General features: G+C 49.1%; 1 protein-coding gene across 1 annotated transcript in view; it reads right to left on the reverse strand.

The window, feature by feature from the left end:
* The window catches only part of L1CAM (L1 cell adhesion molecule), a 699,580-nt gene that overhangs the window by 407,958 nt on the left and 267,388 nt on the right, over window positions 1-24,234 (reverse strand). The window lies entirely within an intron of this gene.

The following is a 24,234-nucleotide window of genomic DNA, read 5'->3' on the forward strand; positions in this document are numbered from 1 at the left end:
TTAGCGATTTCGTAATTTGCGATTTTTGCATTTGGGGTGATGAATCCACAATGCAAAAATTGCGCTCGCAAAGGGCCAGATTCGCAGAATCTGTCCCTTTGCGAGCCGATTTACCGTTGATGAATCTGGCTGTATGAAGGCAGGTGTGGGTGTAGAGAAAAGCAAACGAGTGAGAGAGAAGTTAAGGTGGGGCGCGAGGAGAGAAAAGCAAACCATTGAGAGAGAGAGAGAGAGAGAGAGAGAGTTAGGTGGAGCTGTGGTGGGAACGAACATGGACAAGAAAGCAGCGTGAGTGAGGGCATCATAAACGGAGATGGGTCATCAGGAGCCCACAGGCGAGAGAGAGCCGTGCAGAAGAGGGAAGAGAAACATATTAGGGAGACAGCTGGAAAACACATGCACTCTTGCGGAGTGCTTCAGACAAAAGATAAAAGTAGTTCTATAAAAGTGATCACGGGAAGGAGATAGGTAAAGTGACAATTCTTCAGGGGAGGAACAGACACAAAACGGACAAGGCCCGCCATTCTATCAGACAGAGAGAGACAGGAACTCAACAAATGGTAGGTGATAGGCAGGCTGCCAGCCCCCTCTGTTCTTGGTAAGCCCAGAATATGTCTTTCACACCAAGACAGGTACGGTGTCTGATAGGCTCGACTGAAAAATGAATACAAGTTAATCTGTTAGCTGCTTCTGTAAGCCGACGGCCGTCGCAAGCACAACCTCCGTAGTGCTGTGCATGTCCGTTGGTTGACGCGGCCCCGCCCACTTAATAGAACGCTGTTCACCGGTGCAGAACGTTCGAAGCAGCAAACGGGTTAAACTAATCTGTTGAAATGCATTGATATTGTAGGAAAGCTCAGCTGGTCAATGCTCTGACTATAGACTTCAGATGTCTATGTAACAGGAGGTTGGTGCGCTGGGGAAAAGTGGTGTGTATAATAGTACTTTGACGCCCCATACTGTGGCAGTAAGTATGTGAATATGCATGTCATTAGTTACACACAGTGTGAGATAGACTCCACAATGTAACAATGAGTAGCTACGCACAGTATAAGGCAGGCTGCTGCAAAATGAACACAAAAGGATTGGAAAGAAAGCAAGTTTTAATAATCTTTAGAACATGTGTGTTTTTTTCTGCCCCATGCCACCCATCTCCCTGGGGATGCCCCCGCCCCATGCAGCCCTCGGCCACACCCCAGACTGGACTTTTTGTCTCCAGAGGAAACTTTTGTGAGTCCCCAAGATTTCCAGCAACAAAAAACAGCAGCATCTCTTTCACTCCATCAGCTGATAAGTGTCTTATGGACGTGTCACCGATCGAACCCTGGACACGTGACTGACGGACGCCTGACCACCACTGCCTCCATCACCGCCCCAGGAATGTGTTTATCACTTGTTTGTTCCACTGGAAACATTCACAAGCCTCAGCTTTTCACATGATTATCTCTTCTAAGCTGTTTGCGCCTGTATCTAATACCCAGTACATGCCTGTACCAAATGTCATATTCCTTATGTAAATATGCTATTTAACTTTATTGCTTTGCAGTTTTTTAATAGAAGCTTTTATAGCCAAAGGGGAAAACAAGGACCCACTTTAAAGCAGCCTGCATAGCAGGACTCTTCGTCACAGTGACTGCATGAAAGGTAGGGGTGGGCGTCAAATTCCGTTCTCGCAGAAAATGCGATAATTTGACATTTTCGTGTTCCGCAGAGAGCGCGAAAATGTCAAAATTTCCGCAATCCGCATCGTAACGTAAATTTTTTTCTTGCTCGCACTGTAAAAATACGTTCTCGCGCGCGCGATCGCCTTACCTGAATCCCCGCGTTCGCCGACAAGCTTTCCCGATCCGGTCGCGTTCTTCACAAGATGTTGGATTGTTGGTAGCCATTTTAGCTATCTCGCGCCTGCGATCACATAATTTGTCTCGCAATCACGTAATTCGTCTCGAGATCATGCACCGCGAGAGTATGAGATCTCGAACACGTAATTCTCCACCTCGAGCAAGAGCGTGAGACGCGGACACGTCATATCGAACGCGACAAGTGAAAACAAGATAGCCGCGCCCATGAGGGACCGCATGGGTAAGTTGGCGAGACGCGATCATGCAGAAAATATCATGAACAGGCGGGAAAAAAACGTCAGCGTCTTCGCGATATTTTCGCGTGTTTGCGGAGATTTTTAACATTTTTGCGATAGTTTGCGAAAGTGAATTTCACAAATTCCGCCCACCCCTTAAGGGCTTTGTTTAGAGAATCTGGACTCAAACCAGCTTCAGAGGGGAATGTGCATCAGCATTAGAGGGGTTGTATTATGAAGTGCTCATTTACATAAATCCTATCAAAAGAAGCATGCTATAAGGGAGCCAGTATTTTTGGGACCAGCATTAAAGACTCCATCACGACGGCTCTTTAAAAACCAAGAAATATGGCTGCACCGCCACCTTTAGGAAATATAGTTTGAGGGGAGGGGAGTGGGGGGGGCCGAGTATGTCAGGACAGTGGTCTCTAGACACAATATCAGCTCTAGGCTGGTACATCATAGTCAAACAACATGTGCACTCTTAAAAAACTCCTAAAATAGTTATTAAATTGCTGTTCACAGTTACTTAATTTAACAATACAACAAGCAGGTGCTCCAGAAAATGGTGCAGTGATCGTGATTTGTTAAAGAAGTGAACAAGTAGTGAGCAAGCGTGTGAAAAGATGATAATGTTGCCTTAATGTCCCCTTTATGACAGAAGCAAAGACTCAAAATTCAAGTACAAGTTCAACAGACCCCAGTTTACATCAGTTAAAGTGGATGTATGACATTACAACGCATGTTTTTACATCGCATGGCTTTACAATGCAAGTATTACAACGCAGTCCATTACAAAGCATAGTGCTTTGGGGTGCTAGATAGTGAATAGTTTAATTCACTATTCCAACTCCAGTCCTCGTGGACACTAGGGAAGGTTATTGGATAATAAATTAACCTATTCCCTATCCTATAGCGCCCCCCAGAGCAATGCGTTGTAATAGTTTGCGTTGTAATGGTTGCGTTGTAAAGGCTCTGCGATGTAAAAGTTGCGTTGTAAAGGTTGTTTACCGTTAGAGTCAATATTAAAATGTGTCAACGTGTCAACCCCTATGCAAGCAATTTTCAACAGAGTCTTCACCAGGACCATCCATTAGGATAAACTTGACACATATGACAACAGCGTTCCATAATGGTCTCGAGGTTTAGAGGAAGAGGTCATGTGGTAAGCGACGCACTGCAGATGAAACGAGCGTCAAGAAAATGACCCGTTGGCATTGCCGGGAGAGAGGTAGTAAACTCTTAAGAAAAATAAAAATAAAAAGAGGTGAATAATAGAAAAGAAAGGGGATCTATAAAAAGGATAAAAATGGAAAATTAAAGGTATGGCCAACCAGTACTGGCGCTGAAACATACCCATGTTCAGGTGGCTGTGAACATGCGATTAGAAACTGTCATCAAAAGACAAGAAAGCAAATGACTAATGTTAACGAAACTGTTATCTTATGCAGGGGCATATGAGCAAGGAACCTCGTTAAAATTATCGCCGATGTCCTCCAAATCTAACCTGGGATTCTATAGGAATTCTATAACGCATATTAGCAAGTCCATTATCGCCGTTTTATTGGCAGTTTCCTGCCGATAAAACGGCGATAATTTTAACGAGGTTCCTTGCTAATATGACTCGCAGTGCGGTGTTCACAGATGGAAAGAGAGAGCAAATGACACGCAGACCTATCAATGGCAGAAGAAGGCGGACGCTAAAGCCCTCCATGTATATATGTATATGCATATTTATTAATATATGACTGTATGTATTATTTAATTCTTTTTTAATATAAGATCCAGGCGGGAAGCTTAGCCTGTCAGGTCTCTTGAAGGCATTCCGGCAAGAATAATTACAGTGGGAATCCGTGGGTCTGTCAGAGAGGGTAGCCGAGGGCAAAATCATTCCCTACAAAGGAAATGTGCAAAACCTCATTTTAATAAAATGCCTATCTGTAGGATTTAATACACAGCAACCACAATCCACCCTTCAATGCCTATTGAATGTAAGAATGCCTGTCGCAATCAGAAGGCCAGGTTGTCTGCCTTTACTGTGACCTTTCATTAAAACAGTCAGGCCTATAACCTTTATAACTGGCTTGCCACGGTGCCAACTCGTGGCTACTGTGTCGGTCATAAGCCTTCCCACAAGGCTCCATCAGGCATACCATGATACATTTACAACAATGGACAAAATTACAGCTGTCGAAACAATACAACATTTCTACTAATAGAGTCTAATTAGGATTATCACAGCACAAATCTTCTGTCCCCGGAGTTTTTTCGGATGGGTCACCAAAACCCTTGCCTCTATGGCAAACTCTGAGATGCCTTGTAACAAAAGGCACAAGCAAATGTAAACTATGCCAGCAAAAATTGCTAAATTTTGAGACCTTTACATTATGCTTGTTGTCAAAAATTGCTACAATTATGCCACGTCACTTAATTATGCTGGTGTTTATAGCAAAATGATAGTGTAGGAACAACCCCAACACCCAGGGCCCAATTCACAGAACTAACTTAAGACAAAATCCTAAACTTACTACTTTTGGTACTCACAGAAGTTAGGATTTTGTCTTAAATTTGTCTTAAGACAGACTGAAGACAGACTTAAGACAAAATCCTAACTTCTGTGAATACCAAAAGTAGTACGTTTAGGATTTTGTCTTAAGTTAATTCTGTGAATCGGCCCCTCTGACTGTGAGTGGCTGTTGTATACGAAACTTGTGCTTTTCACATTATTTTTAGCAAGAAATGCATCCTTGCATCAAAAAATTTCCACAAGGACACATTTTACCTTAAAATATAGTGCTAAATGATGGATTTGCCTTTCCCGTCATTACATATCATTTTTTGTAAAATGTTCTCCAACCTTCACATAATTAAGTGAAAGCTCATTACTCGAATGTCACACATCCCCACAAATACCTATCTATAGGCTTTAGCACAGAGTAATAGCAAATCCACCCTTAAAGCCTATTGTCTTTAACACAGGCAGAGGCCTGCTTTTTTTTTACTTTGCTTCTCATTATAAAAAAGATCACGCCTACGGTATTTGACATAACATGTCCTAGTGAACCGATAAGGCCTCTAGCCTTTACTCTCACCAACACAGGCCTGCTAAGGACACATAAACTGCCAATCGTTATGCATGGGTATAAAACTACAAATACAAACTTACAGTTGGCAAAACAATGTACCACCTTTTTCAACAGGGCCTGACAAGAACCATCAAAAATTAAAAAAATTAAAATTAAAAAAAATTCTCATAGTAGTTGGCCAAAACCATTGCCTGTTACAGTAATCTGTGAGAATACATGTAACAAAACAACTGCCTATAGCCTGCAACACAGTGTGATAGCAACCAACTCTGAAAGTCCTACTGGCTTTAACAAATGCTTTTCACAATAAATAAGCTAGGCCAACTGCCTTTGTCATATTTGTTTTACAACCTATTGCATCTGACATAGCTGCACCAATCAGGCCTGTAGCGTGTATCCATAATCAACTCAGGCCCACTCTTATGAGCGCACGCGTTTCCACTGGGAAACCAACAAGATACAGCCATAAAATTAAAAAGGTGTACAAAATTAAATTTCCTAAGCAAAATACTATCTCACCTATCAGGGGCTCACAAGGACTCTCACAGACCAAATTTTCTATATCCACGGTTTGTCACAGCGGTAACGAATAGCAACTCCGTGCCTACTACAGTTATCGGCGAGGCTCCACGTAACAAAGTACATATCTGTAGGCTTTAATATACAGTAATAACAGTCCACACATACAGGTCTATTTACATTACAATATGCTTTTCACAATGCATACAGCAGGACTGCTGCCTTTTTCATAAAATGTCATAATAAACAGACCAGGCCTATGGCCATGACCATTGGTTGCCACCGTAACCAACTCAGTCCTGTTGTATTGAGTATAAACTTTATCGCAAGCCAAAAAGTTCAACACAAGCACTCTTTTCACTGTAATCTTTATTTTGATTCATAGAGTCACAAAAATAATTCAGATCAAATACAGACATTACATATACATTTTCCCTAAGAGATGAGATATAAAAGATTCTACAGATTAAAATGTTCAATTTGTCAAAGGACCGTAACACGTTGATAATCTTAATTTAATGTAAATATAAAGTGGAAGTGCATACTCAGTTAACACAGACCAACATGACATTTAGTTACAATTGTGCTAAGAAATAAATAAAACATTCACTAAATAGCAATGAATTTCATTCATTCTAACTAATTTAACTTCATATAAATTGTATTAAGCAAAGAAATCAGGTGAAGTATGGGTTAGAATGTAATATCTGTTAAAAGACAGGTAATAAAACGTGATTGTAATATGGTTACATTAGAATTTAAGCCCTCTCTTTTTCCTTAGGTAACTAGAAGCCGAAAAAAATCTGCTAACACCAAATACAATGAGTGGTGAGCTATCTGATTTTAGTATTCTCAACACCTCTAAATAATTCCTAGTATTTAAGTTCTGGCACGGCGGCTTGATCCATTTTCTTCTGGGAACAGGTTTACAGGGTAAGAGGATAAAATATACGCAATGTCTTCATTTGAGCCTAATAAACATAGGGTACGCTTAGGACTCTTTTCAGTTCAAGGATATCATTTCTGCCCAATCAAATCCTCTACTTAAGGAAACCAATATGTGGATAGGGCCTAAGGTTCTCCATCATTTAGACTTCATAAGCTCTTTTTTGGTAATCCCATAAGGCCCAAAGAAAGCTATGTTGTTAAGGCAGACCTAAAAAAAACACGTGGATTAGTGCAGCACTTGGCACCCCACAGTGCCCCCAAAAACAGAACTGCACTCTGAAGTCTGAAGGCAATGATGGAAAGGGGCAGGAGTCTGAGCTGCAGCTAGAGGGGAACAAAGCATAAATAATCTACTTATCTAAGACACTTTAACATCAGTAAACTTTTTACTTTTTTCTAATTGTAGTGTAATCCCATTCAGGCGTTTTTCTATAGAGAAAAGTTCCAATGGGAACCAACATAGGAAATCACCCCATCCCCCTCCCCCCCCCCCCACACACACCCTTCCCCTCCTTGACCCCCATTTGATGGATTGATGGATTGCCACAAATCTTTTCAGGGCAGAGCTCAGGTGGATGAACTTTTTTGAGAAAGTTTTATGCAGACTCATCAGATGGCACCAAACTTATTAGCAAAGCAAAAAAAACATGTTCCTGTGGAAACTCTGACCTAACTATAAACACACAGTGACACACATATTATGTATGTGCGCCTGGTTATAAATAAATATATAAATAAAAATGTATATACACATATACATATATATATATATATATATATATATATATATATATATATATATATATATATATATATATATATATATATATATATATATATATATATATATATATATATATATATATATATATTCACTGAAAAAACCATAGGTTTCAGGTCTTATATAGTTAGGAATTAGCATTTAAAAAACCTTTGAAATTCACTCAAAAAACTATAAGTTTTAGTGGTGTTATAGTTAGCTGGACATTTTACTTATACAAACCCATTGAAATTGCAATCCACTGCTGATTATGTCACATATTACATCATTCATGACATGGTCAGTGACATCACTGATGACATCTCAAATGACATCACTGATGAGTGAATTTTAAAGGTTTTTTAAATGCAAATTCCTAACTATATAAGATCTGAAACCTATGGTTTTTTCAGTGAATTTCAAAGGTTTTTTAAAATGCTAATTCCTAACTATATAAGGCCTGAAACCTATGGTTTTTTCAGTGAATTTGCAAGGTTTTTTAAATGCTAATTCTATTAGCGGATAACGTTTAAATATGTTAATATCCTTGTGGGACCACCTGAGCAGCCCTAGGGGGTCAGGGTGTTTCTACCGTGCCCCCTTTTTGCATTCTACACGTTTGTTTTTCTCCTTCTTTTATGCCTCGGTCTACCTAGCACAAGATGAATGCCAACACTTCCTGGTTAGAAGTGTTGACAGACAATGAGCATGCTGCTTTCCTGTGAAAGGCATGCTGATTGGCTGCCAATGTCTGTCAACACTCCAAACCAGGAAGTGTTGGCAGACATCTTGTGTCTCGGTAGAACCAAGGCACTAGAAAGCAGTGAAACAAAGGTGCAAAAAGACGCAAAGGGGGCAGGGTAGAAGCACCCTGACCCCCTAGGCCTGCTCAGGGGGTCCCACAAGGCCCCCCCAGGCCCCCCAAAAAAATGTATTGGGGGGAAAAGGGTGGGGGTACACGCACAGTACAGAGTACAGTAAGCTTACAGTAAGCTTATTGTAAGCTTACTGTACTCTGTACGGTGCGCGTACCCCCGCGATTCCCCCCCCCCAAAAAAAAATTGGAGGCCTGGGGGGGCCTTGTGGGACCCCCTGAGCAGGCCTAGGGGGTCAGGGTGCTTCTACCCTGCCCCCTTTTTGAGTTCTACACGTTTATTTTTCTGCTTTCCTGTGCCTCAGTCTACCGAGGCACAAGATGGCTGCCAACAATTTCTGTTTTGGAGTGTTGACAGACAGTGGCAGCCAATCAGCATGCAGCTCATACTCGGGAAGGTACAGAGTACAGTAAGCTTACAGTGCACTCACGGTGTGCCACCCATAGATATATAATTTGGGAACATTTAATTTTCTCAACAACTACTTGAGCGATTTTCACCAAATATAAAAAAGGCACTACTGCATACCAGTCCCTACCATTTTGCCAAGTTTGCAGTAATTCCATTCAGCCGTTCGGGCTGTAGCTGTGTCTAAAGGTCCTATGGAAAATTGCATTGGACTCAATTTCACATTCAATTTTCTCAAGAACTACTGGAGGGATTTACACCAAACATACAAAAGGCACTGCTGCATACCAGTCCCTGCCATTTTGCCAAATCCGGTGTAATTCCTTTCAGCCGTTCGAGCTGTAGCCTTGTCAGAATGTCCCTATGGAAATTAACATGGGGAAAACACGTTTTGGGACCCCCCCTTTTTTCTCGGACCCCGCTTGACGAATCCCCCCGAAACTTTCAGGGAAGGAGCGGAGCGGAGCGAGGCAAATTTAAGGAAACTTACAGGCAGATCCCTCAATCGGCACCAAAGTTATTCTCAATAGAATGTTCGGAATTTCCTATGGTAACTATATATAAAATAGAACTACCGTGGATTAGGGGTCTAAGGGGACAGATTATAGACCGCTAGGGGTATGTTCCCAATAACAATCTCAATTCCTAATTATACCCCTATAGTCTCTTAACATGTGTATATGTGCAAGTAGGTGCCTCTCTCAAGACCAATCTATTGCAAAGAACATTAAATTAAATTAACTTGGGAAGACATCCCTTAAGGATAGGAACCCTCACTCACCCGAAGGTGACATGCTTCATCATATGGGTCCTCCGTACCAATGCTGAAAACCTAGTCAACACTGGAAGCTGCTACTTCGGAGTTTAAAGAAGGAGCTTAGAGATGTTTTGTAAGACAAAGGATGATAATCCCATAGGTGACATGTGGGGTGTAGTGAGGTAAGCAGCGCTGTGTTGAAGGGTGAATAAGTGAGTATAAAACTGGCTAAGTAGAATCACTACACAACTTTATTAATGTGTTCTACCTGTCAGGATTAAAAATGGAACAGCACAGTGGTATGGATATAAACCACTGTCACTTGATGGTCGACATGTTTCAGCCTATAGATCTATCTCAAAGTATCTTCGGCTTTCTTCAGGACCAGAATATTATGTGTATATGCTGCTGCAATGAAGTGAAAAAGTCATAATGTTAAGAAATAAAGTATTATACAACACCGGTATTCCTGCGTATATTTAGTCTGTCAGGTCATACCCAGGCATCCTCAATTGTAGGATAGTCCTGCCTCACCTCTACCTGGCTGACTGCTCTGGAGGGAGGCCCCGCTCTGTCCGTCGGTACCTCGATGCCCGAAAGAGCTCGCCCCGGGAGGAGGCGACCGCCAGTAGGTAATATATATATATATACTGATATAAGAGCTAAATAGCTTCTGATAGAGGTGTCGTGCGGTTTTGGTCTGTCCACCGTGGCCTTATTGCTTATTGGGCCATGCTTTCACCATACTACTTCGCATTAACATTCTGACAGCTGACATATCCCTTAGGTTACAAAACATTGAAGCTGTAGACACATACTCTTATGTAGAGCAGACACATCCCTTGGGTTAACAGTCGGTTAGACAGCAGACATATCCTTTAGCTACCATACGAGCTGTCTCTGCCCCTCCCTTCCTGCCTCGTCCTCCTCTGTGTATATGTATTTCTCTCTCTTTTTTCTATTATTTCCCATTTTTTGCATCCTCTCCACCACTTTTCACTTTCCTTCCTTTTAGAATCCACCCCATTGAGAGAGTGACCAGTGGCAGTTCCTCCACGAGGGCAGGGGAGCGTCGCCCCCCCCCTCCGCCCGCTGAGAGACGCCCATGAAAATAAAGTTAATGAAATAAATGATTTAATTGCCATTTTATTTTTCTACAGTGCACGCTGCACGCAGTGGCCCTTGCCAGAAAGGGGCGTGTCCTCAGGTGCCAATAGGCAACATAGAGGATTAGAGCGCTGGCCAGATGGCTCCAGACCCAAGTGCGCATGTCAGTTTGGCCGGCCATCTTGCGACAGACAGGCTGGCAGCCGCACTTTGCAGCTCTCCACTCAGCTGTGTCCGACAGATGTGTAAAGAGCCAGCACTGGCCTCCAGCGCCTGAAGGAGCGTCTGACCAACCTGCTCCACCCAATCCTGACGCTTCTTTCATGCTTCATGAGAGCAGCGCCAGGATTGGTTAAGGGAACTCCACAGCAGGCTGCAGTTTCACCGAGGAGAAACACACGACCTGTGGCAGCCAGTAAGAACTGTTGATGTAACTTTTATTTATTTCAAATGTCAGTGTTGTTTTGGGTGGAGGGCGGGGTTGCTTAATATAGGGTTTTGGAGTGAGGGAATGTATTATTTTGTGTTATTGGGAGAAGGTGTTTAATTATGGACTTTTGGAGGGTGGGGGTGCTTTATTTGGGAAGTGGCGAGACACTTCGCTCGCCCGCCACTTTCAATAGTTGCCAGCCGCCACTGTGAGAGACATCTGTAGAGACAGCCAACAACCTGCTGGCAATTGTCAAAAATACAGGGAGGATGCAGAGTGTGAACAGGAAAACAAGGCCTCCCCAAAAGGCAAAGAAAGGAGGGACGCAAGAAAACCCCCTGAGTAAAAACAACAACAAGACACCAACTCGGAAAGCAGCATGAGACTAAGGCAAGAGCAGATCACTGCGAAGGAATGTCATAATCACAGTGCCCCACACTGCACTCTCACCCGCTGTGCCCCACACTGCACTCTCACCCGCTGTGCCCCACACTGCACTCTCACCCGCTGTGCCCCACGCTGCACTCTCACCCGCTGTGCCCCACACTGCACTCTCACCCGCTGTGCCCCACGCTGCACTCTCACCCGCTGTGCCCCACACTGCACTCTCACCCGCTGTGCCCCACACTGCACTCTCACCCGCTGTGCCCCATACTGCACTCTCACCCGCTGTGCCCCATACTGCGCTCTCACCCGCTGTGCCCCACACTGCACTCTCACCCGCTGTGCCCCACACTGCAGTCTCACCCGCTGTGCCCCACACTGCACTCTCACCCACTGTGCCCACACTGAACTCTCACCCGCTGTGCCCCACACTGCACTCTCACCCGCTGTGCCCCACACTGCAGTCTCACCCGCTGTGCCCCATAATGCACTCACCCTCTGTGCCCCACACTGCACTCTCACCCGCTGTGCCCCACACTGCACTCTCACCCGCTGTGCCCCATACTGCGCTCTCACCCGCTGTGCCCCACACTGCACTCTCACCCACTGTACCCACACTGAACTCTCACCCGCTGTGCCCCACACTGCACTCTCACCCGCTGTGCCCCATGCTGCACTCTCACCCGCTGTGCCCCACACTGCACTCTCACCCGCTGTGCCCTACACTGCACTCTCACCCGCTGTGCCCCACACTGCACTCTCACCCGCTGTGCCACACACTGCACTCTCACCCGCTGTGCCCTACACTGCACTCTCACCCGCTGTGCCCCACACTGCACTCTCACACGCTGTGCCACACACTGCACTCTCACCCGCTGTGCCCCACACTGAACTCTCACCCGCTGTGCCCTACACTGCACTCTCACCCGCTGTGCCCCACACTGCACTCTCACCCGCTGTGCCACACACTGCACTCTCACCCGCTGTGCCCCACACTGCAGTCTCACCCGCTGTGCCCACACTGCACTCTCACCCGCTGTGCCACACACTGCACTCTCACCCACTGTGCCCCACACTGCAGTCTCACCCGCTGTGCCCCACACTGCACTCTCACCCACTGTGCCCACACTGAACTCTCACCCGGTGAGCCCCATACTGCACTCTCACCCGCTGTGCCCCATAATGCACTCACCCTCTGTGCCCCAGACTGTACTACCCCCTGCTGTGCCCCAGACTGCGCTCTCACCCGCTATGTCCCACACTGCGCACTCACCCGCTGAGCCCCAGACTGTACTACCCCCTGCTGTGCCCCAGACTGCGCTCTCACCCGCTATGTCCCACACTGCGCACTCACCCGCTGAGCCCCACACTGCACTCTCACCCGCTGTGCCCCACACTGCGCTCTCACCCACTGCACCCCATACTGCACTCTCACCCGCTGTGCCCCATACTGCACTCTCACCCGCTGTGTCCCACACTGCACTCTCACCCGCTGTGCCCCACACTGCGCTCTCACCCACTGCACCCCATACTGCACTCTCACCCGCTGTGCCCCATACTGCACTCTCACCCGCTGTGCCCCACACTGCGCTCTCACCCGCTGTGCCCCATACTGCGCTCTCACCCGCTGTGCCCCACACTGCACTATTCACCCACTGTGCCCCATACTGCGCTCTCACCCGCTGTGCCCCACACTGCACTCTCACCCACTGTGCCCCACACTGCACTCTCACCCGCTGTGCCCCACACTGCACTCTCACCTGCCGTGCCCACACTGCAATCTCACCCGCTGTGCCCCACACTGCACTCTCACCCGCTGTGCCCCACACTGCACTCTCACCCGCTGTGCTCCACACTGCACTCTCACCCGCTGTGCCCCACACTGCACTCCCACCCGCTGTACCCCACACTGCACTCTCACCCGCTGTGCCCCACACTGCACTCTCACCCGCTATGTCCCACACCGCACTCTCACCCGCTGTGCCCCATAATGCACTCACCCTCTGAGCCCCAGACTGTACTAACCCCCGATGTGCCCCAGACTGCGCTCTCACCCGCTATGTCCCACACTGCGCACTCACCCGCTGAGCCCCACACTGCACTCTCACCCGCTATGCCCACACTGCAATCTCACCCGCTGTGCCCCACACTGCACTCTCACCCGCTGTACCCCACACTGCACTCTCACCCACTGTGCCCCATACTGCACTCTCACCCGCTATGTCCCACACCGCACTCTCACCCGCTGTGCCCCATAATGCACTCACCCTCTGAGCCCCAGACTGTACTAACCCCCGATGTGCCCCAGACTGCGCTCTCACCCGCTATGTCCCACACTGCGCACTCACCCGCTGAGCCCCACACTGCACTCTCACCCGCTATGCCCACACTGCAATCTCACCCGCTGTGCCCCACACTGCACTCTCACCCGCTGTGTCCCACACTGCACTCTCACCCGCTGTGCCCACACTGCACTCTCACCCGCTGTGCCCACACTGCACTCTCACCCGCTGAGTCCCACACTGCACTCTCACCCACTGTGCCCACACTGCACTCTCACCCGCTGTGCCCACACTGCAATCTCACCCGCTGTGCCCCACACTGCAGTCTCACCCGCTGTGCCCCACACTGCACACTCATCCGCTGTGTCCCACACTGCGCACTCACCCGCTGAGCCCCACACTGCACTCTCACCCGCTATGTCCCACACTGCACTCTCACCCGCTGTGCCCCATAATGCACTCACCCTCTGTGCCCCAGACTGTACTACCCCCAGCCATGCCCTAGACTGCGCTCTCACCCGCTATGTTCCACACTGCGCACTCACCCGCTGAGCCCCACACTGCACTCTCACCCGCTGTGCCCACACTGCACTCTCACCCGCTTGTTGTGAAGTTAGCAGGCTAGTGGTTGTGGGTGGAGCCCAGGGGTGGACAGGAAGAGGAGGGGACGGACAAGGGAAGAGGCAGATAGAGTAGGGACAGGAGAGAGACTGGTTGCAATATAATAAAGCTCCAGTAATACCAATAAGTGTGTTTGTAGTTATTTGTAGCAGGATGCTACAACTGGCGCTGAAGGTGGGATGATCAAACCCACTGCCTGCAGAACCAGACTGAGACACCCTGTCCCAGGCAACGTAGAAGAAAACGCTGCCGAGTATTGCGAGCTGCTGCTTAAGGAGAAGAAACCAGCAGCAAGTGACCCTGCCCCTCCGAGGACTGTGAGGGAGCTGAGAGGGACTGTGGACTCGAGCGCTGAACTGCTCGAGCAGAAAGAAACCGATCGCGCCGAAGCGCGACCCCGCCAGAAGCGTGTGCTGGGATTGAGTCCTGGCAGTGCAGAGATCAGGAGCCTACTCCGACCCTGCTGCGCACCCCAGATCGAGGGAGAAGTGCCCCCAGCGTCGAGGACGACGTCCACGAAGACCCTCCATTGAGAGCGACCGAGCGCCGGGAGGTCCGGACCTGAATCCCTGCCGACGGTGAAAATCTCACGCGTGAGGCGTGAGAGTTGGCAAGCCATCGCAAAAAAAAAGTGCGGGAACGCGAAAAGTAAGGCGGGAGCCCACCGCAACCTCACCTGGTAGCTGTGGTGACCAAAGGAAAGTGAATCCTGAAGTGTGCTGCCCCGAAGTTGCTGGCCGGTGAGTCTAGAGTGACTGAATCAGGAGAGAAAGTCTCGTGTGACTGCAGTGACGGCGGCCATCTTGGAGTCAGGCGCTCTTCGGGACAGACCCCTTGATCTTCATAGAGCGGCCTAAGCGAACATTCCATAGAGACAAATAGGAAGCGGGATACACCGACTGCAAAATGGTGTCTGATGACGATGGCAATCCGCTGCCACTGGATGATGCCAGGCCCAAGGCTGCAGGTGGGTCGCACCTGCGAGCACCCGAACCTCTCAAAGTGACCACTGGGGGAAGCATGGGTCCCAGATGGCAAGAATGGCTAGAAGAGTTTGAGGACTATAGCGAAGGTTCGGAAGTGATTGTGGACAAAAAGAAATTGATTGCCCTGCGCAACCTGGTGGGGCGGGAGATAGTCAAAATAATCAAGGACCTTCCTGCTGCTGAGGCGGACACCTATGACAAAGTGCGTGACGCATTGAACAAAAGATTTTTGCACAAAAAGAACGTAGACTACGAACGCCATACATTCCACTCGGCTCGTCAAGGCAAGGAACAGCCCATGAGTGCCTTCATGATGCGTCTGCGGAGACTAGCTAAGCATTGTGAATTTGATAATTTCTCAACAGATGCTGCAATAAAGTCACAAATAATAGATGGATGTCACTCCGACCAACTGAGGCGGCGACTATTGAGGAAAGAACATAGCTTAGACGATATAGAGGAGATGACACAAGTCTATGATCAAGCCGAGGAGTATGCAGCTGATATCGAAACGGGACACAAAGGAAGTTGCGAACAAGTGCGACGTGTGCATGCCAAAAGTGATAGTCGAAGGAGTTTGAGAGACAGACAATGGAGGTCACGCCCGTCCTCTCGTCAAGAACAGTCAAAATATCAGAGGCGAGAATCATGGAAGAAGAAAAAAAAACCTGAGAGTGTGAGGAAATGTTACCGATGTGGGTATGATTACCCTCATGTGGATAGCTGCCCTGCCATGGGTCAGAGATGCAGGAAGTGCGGTCGAACCAATCATTTTGAAGTGATGTGTGGGGACTACAACAAGGAGAGACGAAGTGGTGCCACCAGGACATCCCAGTCTGACACACGAAGAGGTGCCCCGAGAATGTCCCGGTCCGACACCCGAAGGCACTACGCCCGAGCTGTCCAAGAACAAACTGAGCAGTCCTCTGGGTCGTCACACTCTAGCCGAGAGTCACGTCGGTCCAGGTGGGAACGGAGGTCACCATCCAAGGAATCTAGACCATCTTCCAGAGACTCAACATACACCATTGAATACCTGAACCTAGCAGCAGATCCGGACCAACTTAAGACATATCCTCGGCTGGACATCAAAGTTGGCAATCATGACACAAAGTTTGTGTTAGACTCCGGTGCATCCCTGAACTATATTCCAGTCACCGAATATGAAAGAATGAGTCTGCGTCCTCCTCTGACCTTTGCACCGGTCAGAGTCTTCACGTGGATGGCTAAGAAGCCACTTCCCTGCCTTGGGAAGTTCTCGACGACCCTTAAACATGACGACACAACAATATCAGCAGTCATCCATGTTATCAAGGGCCCCGAAGCAGACTGTCTGCTGAGCCTACCGACAGCTGAACGTCTTCACCTGGTGGAAATCCTTTTCAAAGTCAGCGGCAACCAAGATGTGATCCGCCAGTTTCCCAGACTATTTCAAGGACTAGGCAAATTGAAAGACTGCCAAGTGCGATTACATATCAATGAACAAGTCAGACCCGTCGCTCAACACCCTCGACGGGTACCGTTCCATCTCTAGACTGCTGTTGAGGAAGAACTCCAGGATTTACTAGCCGCTGATATCATCGAGCGCTCAGATGGTCCAACACCGTGGGTGTCCCCAGTAGTTATTGTACCCAAGAAGGGCACGGCCAACAAGGTCAGACTTTGCGTGGACATGCGCCTGCCCAATACTGCAATCGAAAGAGAACGACATCTGGGACCACATTTGAGCGATATGATCTCAGCTCTCAACGGGGCAACGGTGTTCTCCAAGTTGGACCTAAATAAAGGATACCATCAGCTAGAACTAGATGTAAGGTCAAGATATATCACCACGTTCGCAACCCATCTGGGGTTGTTCAGATATAAGAGACTGAGTTTTGGAGTTTCCTCAGCGGCCGAAATATTTCAGGAAGCAATTCGGCAAGTCATCCAAAACATTCCCAACACGCTGAACTATAGCGATGACATCCTCGTATATGGTTCTGATCTGCGAGAACACAATATCGCACTCAATCGTGTTTATCATGCGTTATTGGAGGCAAACCTGACTCTGAACAAAGAGAAGTGCGAGTTTCACCAGAACACACTGAAATTCTTTAGCCATATTTTCTCAGGCGCTGGCATGAAACCTGATCCTGACAAGATTATGACTCTGAACAACACCAAGAGCCCTCAGGACGTCAGTGAACTCAGATTGTTCCTAGGCATGGCCAGTTACTGTGCTCGCTACATCAGGGACTATGCGACGATCAGTCATCCCCTCCGCATCTTGACCAAACAAGGTCAACCGTTTGAGTGGACTCCTCAATGTGAGCAATCCTTCAAGGAAATCAAGAAGGCGGTGGAGTCTGCGGATCACTTGTCATATTTCAACCCGCAAAGAAAGACTGAGATAACTGTGGACGCCAGTCCTGTTGGGCTCGAAGCCATCCTGGCCCAGTATAACAATGACTCAGATCAACGTCGTATCATTGCATATGCGAGCCGTAGCCTGACTGACCCGGAAAGGGCTTACTCGCAGCCCGAGAAGGAAAGTCTTGCCGTTGTGTGGGCATGTGAACATTTTCATGTCTTCATATACGGCAAACATTTCACTTTAATCACAGACCATCAAGCCCATGTCACCATTTATGGAAACCCACGATCCAAGATGCCCCCAAGGATCGAAAGGTGGGGCCTAAGGCTACAGGAGTACACATTCACCATTATCCATAAGCCTGGTAAATCGGAAAACCCGGCTGATTATATGTCCCGGCACCCACTTGCATCGTCAGTCTCCAAGTCATCTATCGCGGAAGAATACATACATTTTGTGACTGACCAAGCCCTACCCCCAGCTATCCCCATGGATACCATCCGAGAGAGTACGGCTCAAGACATCGTCCTGCAGAAAGTCCTTCGCAGGGTTCGAAACAACAGGTGGAGACATGATCCCCAGGATGAAGAGACTGATCCCATTATCAAACAAGAAATGCAAGCCTTCCGGCATGTCTGTGGTGAACTGTCAGCCACCACTGATGGCATACTACTGCGAAACCAGCGGATCGTGATCCCCACTCAACTGAGGCAAGGAGTGGTTGCCCTTGCACATGAAGGGCATCGGGGGATTGTGTCGACTAAACGTGCGCTACGGGAATGAGTATGGTTTCCGTATCTCGATCAACTGGTAGAAGCCACCTTGAAGGACTGCCACCTCTGTCAGCTCACAAGCAAAAGTGATCCTCCAGCACTGCTGCACATGACCACCCTGCCACCTGGAGTGTGGCAAGAGATCGCCATTGATTTCTATGGACCCCTGTCATCGGGCAAATATGTGCTGGCCATCATTGATGAGCATTCTCGCTATCCCATGGCATACTTTGTACCGTCCACAAACGCCTCTAGTACCATCAAAGTACTTGATGAAGTCTTTGCAACATGGGGAGTTCCCACGAAGGTGAAAACGGACAACGGACCCCCTTTCAATGGGCAAGACTTCGCAGCATTTGCGAAACACTTGGATTTTCATCATCGCAGGATCACACCCCTCTGGCCACAGGCTAATGGAACAATCGAGAGATTCATGGCCACACTCAAAAAGACTTTTCAACATGCTACCGCGGAGGGTAAAGATCTACAAGTGGCTCTCAACGAGGTCCTCCGAGCTTACAGGACAACTCCTCACGCAACGAATGGGCAGTCCCCGGCGACACTCATGCTAGGACGTCCCATGAGGAATCGCATTCCAACGTGGGAAGGGGCTTTGCGAGCATCATCGCCCGCACGAGACCATCAAGAGATGATGATAACGGACAAGCGCAATAAAGACAGAATGAAGTTATATGCAGACCGCCGGAGAAGAGCGAGGTCACTGTCCTTACATGAAGGGGACCATGTTCTCGTCAAGCAAGAACAGCAGAGGAAGACCGACTGCCTGTTCAAGGATGAACCTTTACTAATCACGAAAAAGAAAGGAACGATGCTGACTGCGGAATCGGAGCATCGGCGAGTCACGAGAAACATCTCGCATTTCAAGAAGTTATCACGAGACACCACCGGAACCGTGGTGAGTGAAATGGACACTCCCAGTTCAGAAGAACCACATTCAGCTGGTCACGAGAACACTGGTCCGGCCAATGAGACACTGAACAATACTAGTCCGAGAGCCAGGTCCCCACGACCTCATCGCGACGCACGTCCACCCAAAAGACTTATTGAAGAAATGGACTGAGAAGTCAGTATGTTTGTTTGTTTTGTTACAAAGGGGGGAGATGTTGTGAAGTTAGCAGGCGAGTGGTTGTGGGTGGAGCCCAGGGGTGGACAGGAAGAGGAGGGGACGGACAAGGGAAGAGGCAGATAGAGTAGGGACAGGAGAGAGACTGGTTGTAATATAATAAAGCTCCAGTAATACCAATAAGTGTGTTTGAGTTATTTGTAGCAGGATGCTACACCGCTGAGCCCCACACTGCACTCTCACCCGCTGTGCCCCACACTGCACTCTCACCCACTGTGCCCCATAATGCACTCACCCTCTGTGCCCCACACTGCACTCTCACCCTCTGTGCCCCACACTGCACTCTCACCCACTGTGCCCCATACTGCACTCTCACCCGCTATGTCCCATACTGCACTCTCCCCCGCTGTGCCCACACTGCAATCTCAATGGCTGTGCCCCACACTGCACTCTCACCCGCTGTGTCCCACACTGCACTCTCACCCGCTGTGTCCCACACTGCACTCTCACCCGCTGTGTCCCACACTGCACTCTCACCCGCTGAGCCCCACACTGCACTCTCACCCGCTGTGCCCACACTGCAGTCTCACCCGCTGTGCCCCACACTGCACTCTCGCCCGCTGTGTCCCACACTACGCTCTCTCTCGCTGTGCCCCACACTGCACTCTCATCCGCTGTGCCCCACACTGCGCACTCACCCACTGTACCCCACACTGCACTCTCACCCGCTGTGCCCCACACTGCACTCTCACCCGCTGTGCCCCACACTGCACTCTCACCCGCTGTGCCCCACACTGCACTCTCACCCGCTGTGTCCCACACTGCGCACTCACCCGCTGAGCCCCACACTGCACTCTCACCCGCTGTGCCCACACTGCACTCTCACCCATTGTGACCACACTGTAATCTCACCCGCTGTGCCCACACTGCAATCTCACCCGCTGTGCCCACACTGCACTCTCACCCGCTGTGCCCCACACTGCACTCTCACCCCAGTGCCCCACAATGCACTCACCCTCTGTGCCCCAGACTGCACTACCCCCCGCCGTGCCCCAGACTGAGCTCTCACCCGCTATGTTCCACACTGCGCACTCACCCGCTGAGCCCCACACTGCATTCTCACCCGCTGTGCCCACACTGCACTCTCACCTGCTGTGACCACACTGCAATCTCACCCGCTGTGCCCAGACAGCAATCTCACCCGCTGTGCCCACACTGCACTCTCACCCGCTGAGCCCCACACTGCACTCTCACCCGCTGTGCCCACACTGCACTCTCACCCACTGTGCCCACACTGCAATCTCACCCGCTGTGCCCGCACTGCACTCTCACCTGCTGTGTCCCACACTGCACTCTCATCCGCTGTGCCCCACACTGCACTCTCACCACCAGTGCCCCACAATGCACTCACCCTCTGTGCCCCAGACCGTACTACCCCCCGCTGTGCCCCAGACTGCCCTCTCACCCGCTGTGCCCCATACTGCACTCTTCACCCACTGTGCCCCAGACTGCACTCTCACCCACTGTGCCCCACACTGCACTCTCACCCGCTGTGCCCCAGACTGCCCTCTCACCCGCTGTGCCCCACACTGCACTCTCACCCGCTGTGCCCCACACTGCACTATTCACCCACTGTGCCCCACACTGCACTCTCACCCGGTGTGCCCCACACTGCACTCTCACCCGCTGTGCCCCAGACTGCCCTCTCACCCGCTCTGCCCCATACTGCACTCTCACCCTCTGTGTCCCACACTGCACTCTCACCCGCTGTGCCCCATAATGCACTCACCCTCTGTGCCCCAGACCGTACTACCCCTACTGTGCCCCATACTGCACTCTCACCCTCTGTGTCCCACACTGCACTCTCACCCGCTGTGCCCCATAATGCACTCACCCTCTGTGCCCCAGACCGTACTACCCCCGCTGTGCCCCAGACTGCCCTCTCACCCACTGTGCCCCACACTGCACTCTCACCCGCTGTGCCCCAGACTGCCCTCTCACCCGCTGTGCCCCACACTGCACTCTCACCCGCTGTGCCCCACACTGCACTATTCACCCGCTGTGCCCCACACTGCACTCTCACCCGCTGTGCCCCACACTGCACTATTCACCCGCTGTGCCCCACACTGCACTCTCACCCGCTGTGCCCCACACTGCACTCTCACCCACTGTGCCCCACACTGCACTCTCACCCACTGTGCCCCACACTGCACTCTCACCCGGTGTGCCCCACACTGCACTCTCACCCGGTGTGCCCCACACTGCACTCTCACCCGCTGTGCCCCAGACTGCGCACTCACCCGCTGAGCCCCACACTGCACTCTCACCCGCTGTGCCCCACACTCCACTCTCACCCGCTGTGCCCACACTGCACTCTCACCCATTGTGACCACACTGTAATCTCACCCGCTGTGCCCACACTGCACTCTCACCCGGTGTGCCCCACACTGCACTCTCACCCGCTGTGCCCCAGACTGCACTCTCACCCGCTGTGCCCCAGACTGCCCTCTCACCCGCTCTGCCCCATACTGCACTCTCACCCGCTCTGCCCCATACTGCTCTCTCACCCGCTGTGCCCCACACTGCACTCTCACCCGCTGTGCCCCATAATGCACTCACCCTCTGTGCCCCAGACCGTACTACCCCCGCTGTGCCCCAGACTGCCCTCTCACCCGCTGTGCCCAGTGCTGTAGGCTTACCCTTAGTGCCGGGTGCGCCCCTCCAGACCTCGCTCTGTTCACCCCCCTCCGCTCACCTCTGTCCGTCCTCGGACCCCCTCGCGGTCACCAGCGCTGTCCTTGTCTTCCAGGGATGGAGTGGGGGAAGAAGGTGTGTGTGGGGTGCGGGGGAGGGGCGTAGGAAGAGCACAGGACGCGCCACAGGGGCTGCTCCCCAGAGCTGGGAGCTGGAAGTGTCCGAGAAGAGGGCAGTGCCTGCGGGGGGGGGGAGGGGGGGCGTTTCCGTGCGATTCTTTGAACGGACTCCCCCGACCCCACCCTAAAGAACCCCACTGTACACGGAAGACAAAGCGGCGCTTCATGGCCGGGGCTAGTTCATGTTTGGGGGGGGGGGGGTCATCCACCCAGGCTGGACACTGCGAGCAATGGAGGGGGGGGGGGGGGGACTGAGGAGACGAGCAGGGCGGGGCAGGGAGCCAGGGGTGGAGGGGAGGGAAATAGATATGGATAGATAATGTGAGCAAGATGACAGATAGGTAGGTAGGTAGGTAGATAGATAGATAGATAGATAGATAGATAGATAGATAGATAGATAGATAGATAGATAGATAGATAGATAGATAGATAGACAGACAGACAGACAGACAGACAGACAGACAGACAGACGTAGGTAGGTAGGTAGGTAGGTAGGTAGGTAGGTAGATAGATAGATAGATAGACAGACAGACAGACAGACAGACAGACAGACGTAGGTAGGTAGGTAGATAGATAGATAGATAGATAGATAGATAGATAGATAGATAGATAGATAGATGGAGTGAGTGAGGGCAATAGATAGATAGATAGATAGATAGATAGATAGATAGATAGATAGATAGATAGATAGATAGATAGATAGATAGATAGACAGACAGACAGACAGACAGACAGACAGACAGACAGACGTAGGTAGGTAGGTAGGTAGGTAGGTAGGTAGGTAGGTAGATAGATAGATAGATAGACAGACAGACAGACAGACAGACAGACAGACGTAGGTAGGTAGGTAGATAGATAGATAGATAGATAGATAGATAGATAGATAGATAGATGGAGTGAGTGAGGGCAATAGATAGATAGATAGATAGATAGATAGATAGATAGATAGATAGATAGATAGATAGCTAGAGAGATAGAGAGATAGATAGAGAGATAGATAGATAGATAGATAGATAGATAGATAGATAGATAGATAGATAGATAGAGAGATAGAGAGAGAGATAGAGAGATAGATAGATAGATAGATAGATAGATAGATAGATAGATAGATAGATAGATAGATAGATAGATAGATAGATAGATAGATAGATAGATAGATAGATAGATAGATAGATAGATAGATAGATAGATAGATAGATAGATAGATAGAGTGAGTGAGGGCAATAGATAGATAGATAGATAGATAGATAGATAGATAGATAGATAGATAGATAGATAGATAGATAGATAGAGTGAGTGAGTGAGGGCAATAGATAGATAGATAGATAGATAGATAGATAGATAGATAGATAGATAGATAGATCGATAGATAGATAGATAGATAGATAGATAGATAGATAGATAGAGAGATAGATAGATAGATAGATAGATAGATAGATAGATAGACAGACAGACAGACAGACAGACAGACAGACAGACAGACAGACAGACAGACAGACAGATAGATAGATAGATAGATAGATAGATAGATAGATCGATAGATAGATCGATAGATCGATAGATAGACAGACAGACAGACAGACAGACAGACAGACAGACAGACAGACAGACAGACAGATAGACAGACAGATAGATAGATAGATAGATAGATAGATAGATAGATAGATAGATAGATAGATAAACATTTTGCAGGCGTAATATCCATTTTACCTGGACCTACCAGTAACCAGTGGGAGATGGGGCTGTACGTGGCTTTGTGAAGATTCTTTCTTTGAGCTTGTCAGTGAGCGGGGGCCGGGAAGGAAGCTGGTGTGGAAGTCTGAGGCCTCAGAGACTCATCACCAAGAACTAACCTTGCACCTGGAAAGCTGGTTGAATAACTAACACTTGTCCCAGGATTGGTCCAGG

The sequence above is a fragment of the Lissotriton helveticus genome, chromosome 10 (genome assembly GCF_964261635.1).
Source record: "Lissotriton helveticus chromosome 10, aLisHel1.1, whole genome shotgun sequence".
NCBI lineage: Eukaryota > Metazoa > Chordata > Amphibia > Caudata > Salamandridae > Lissotriton > Lissotriton helveticus.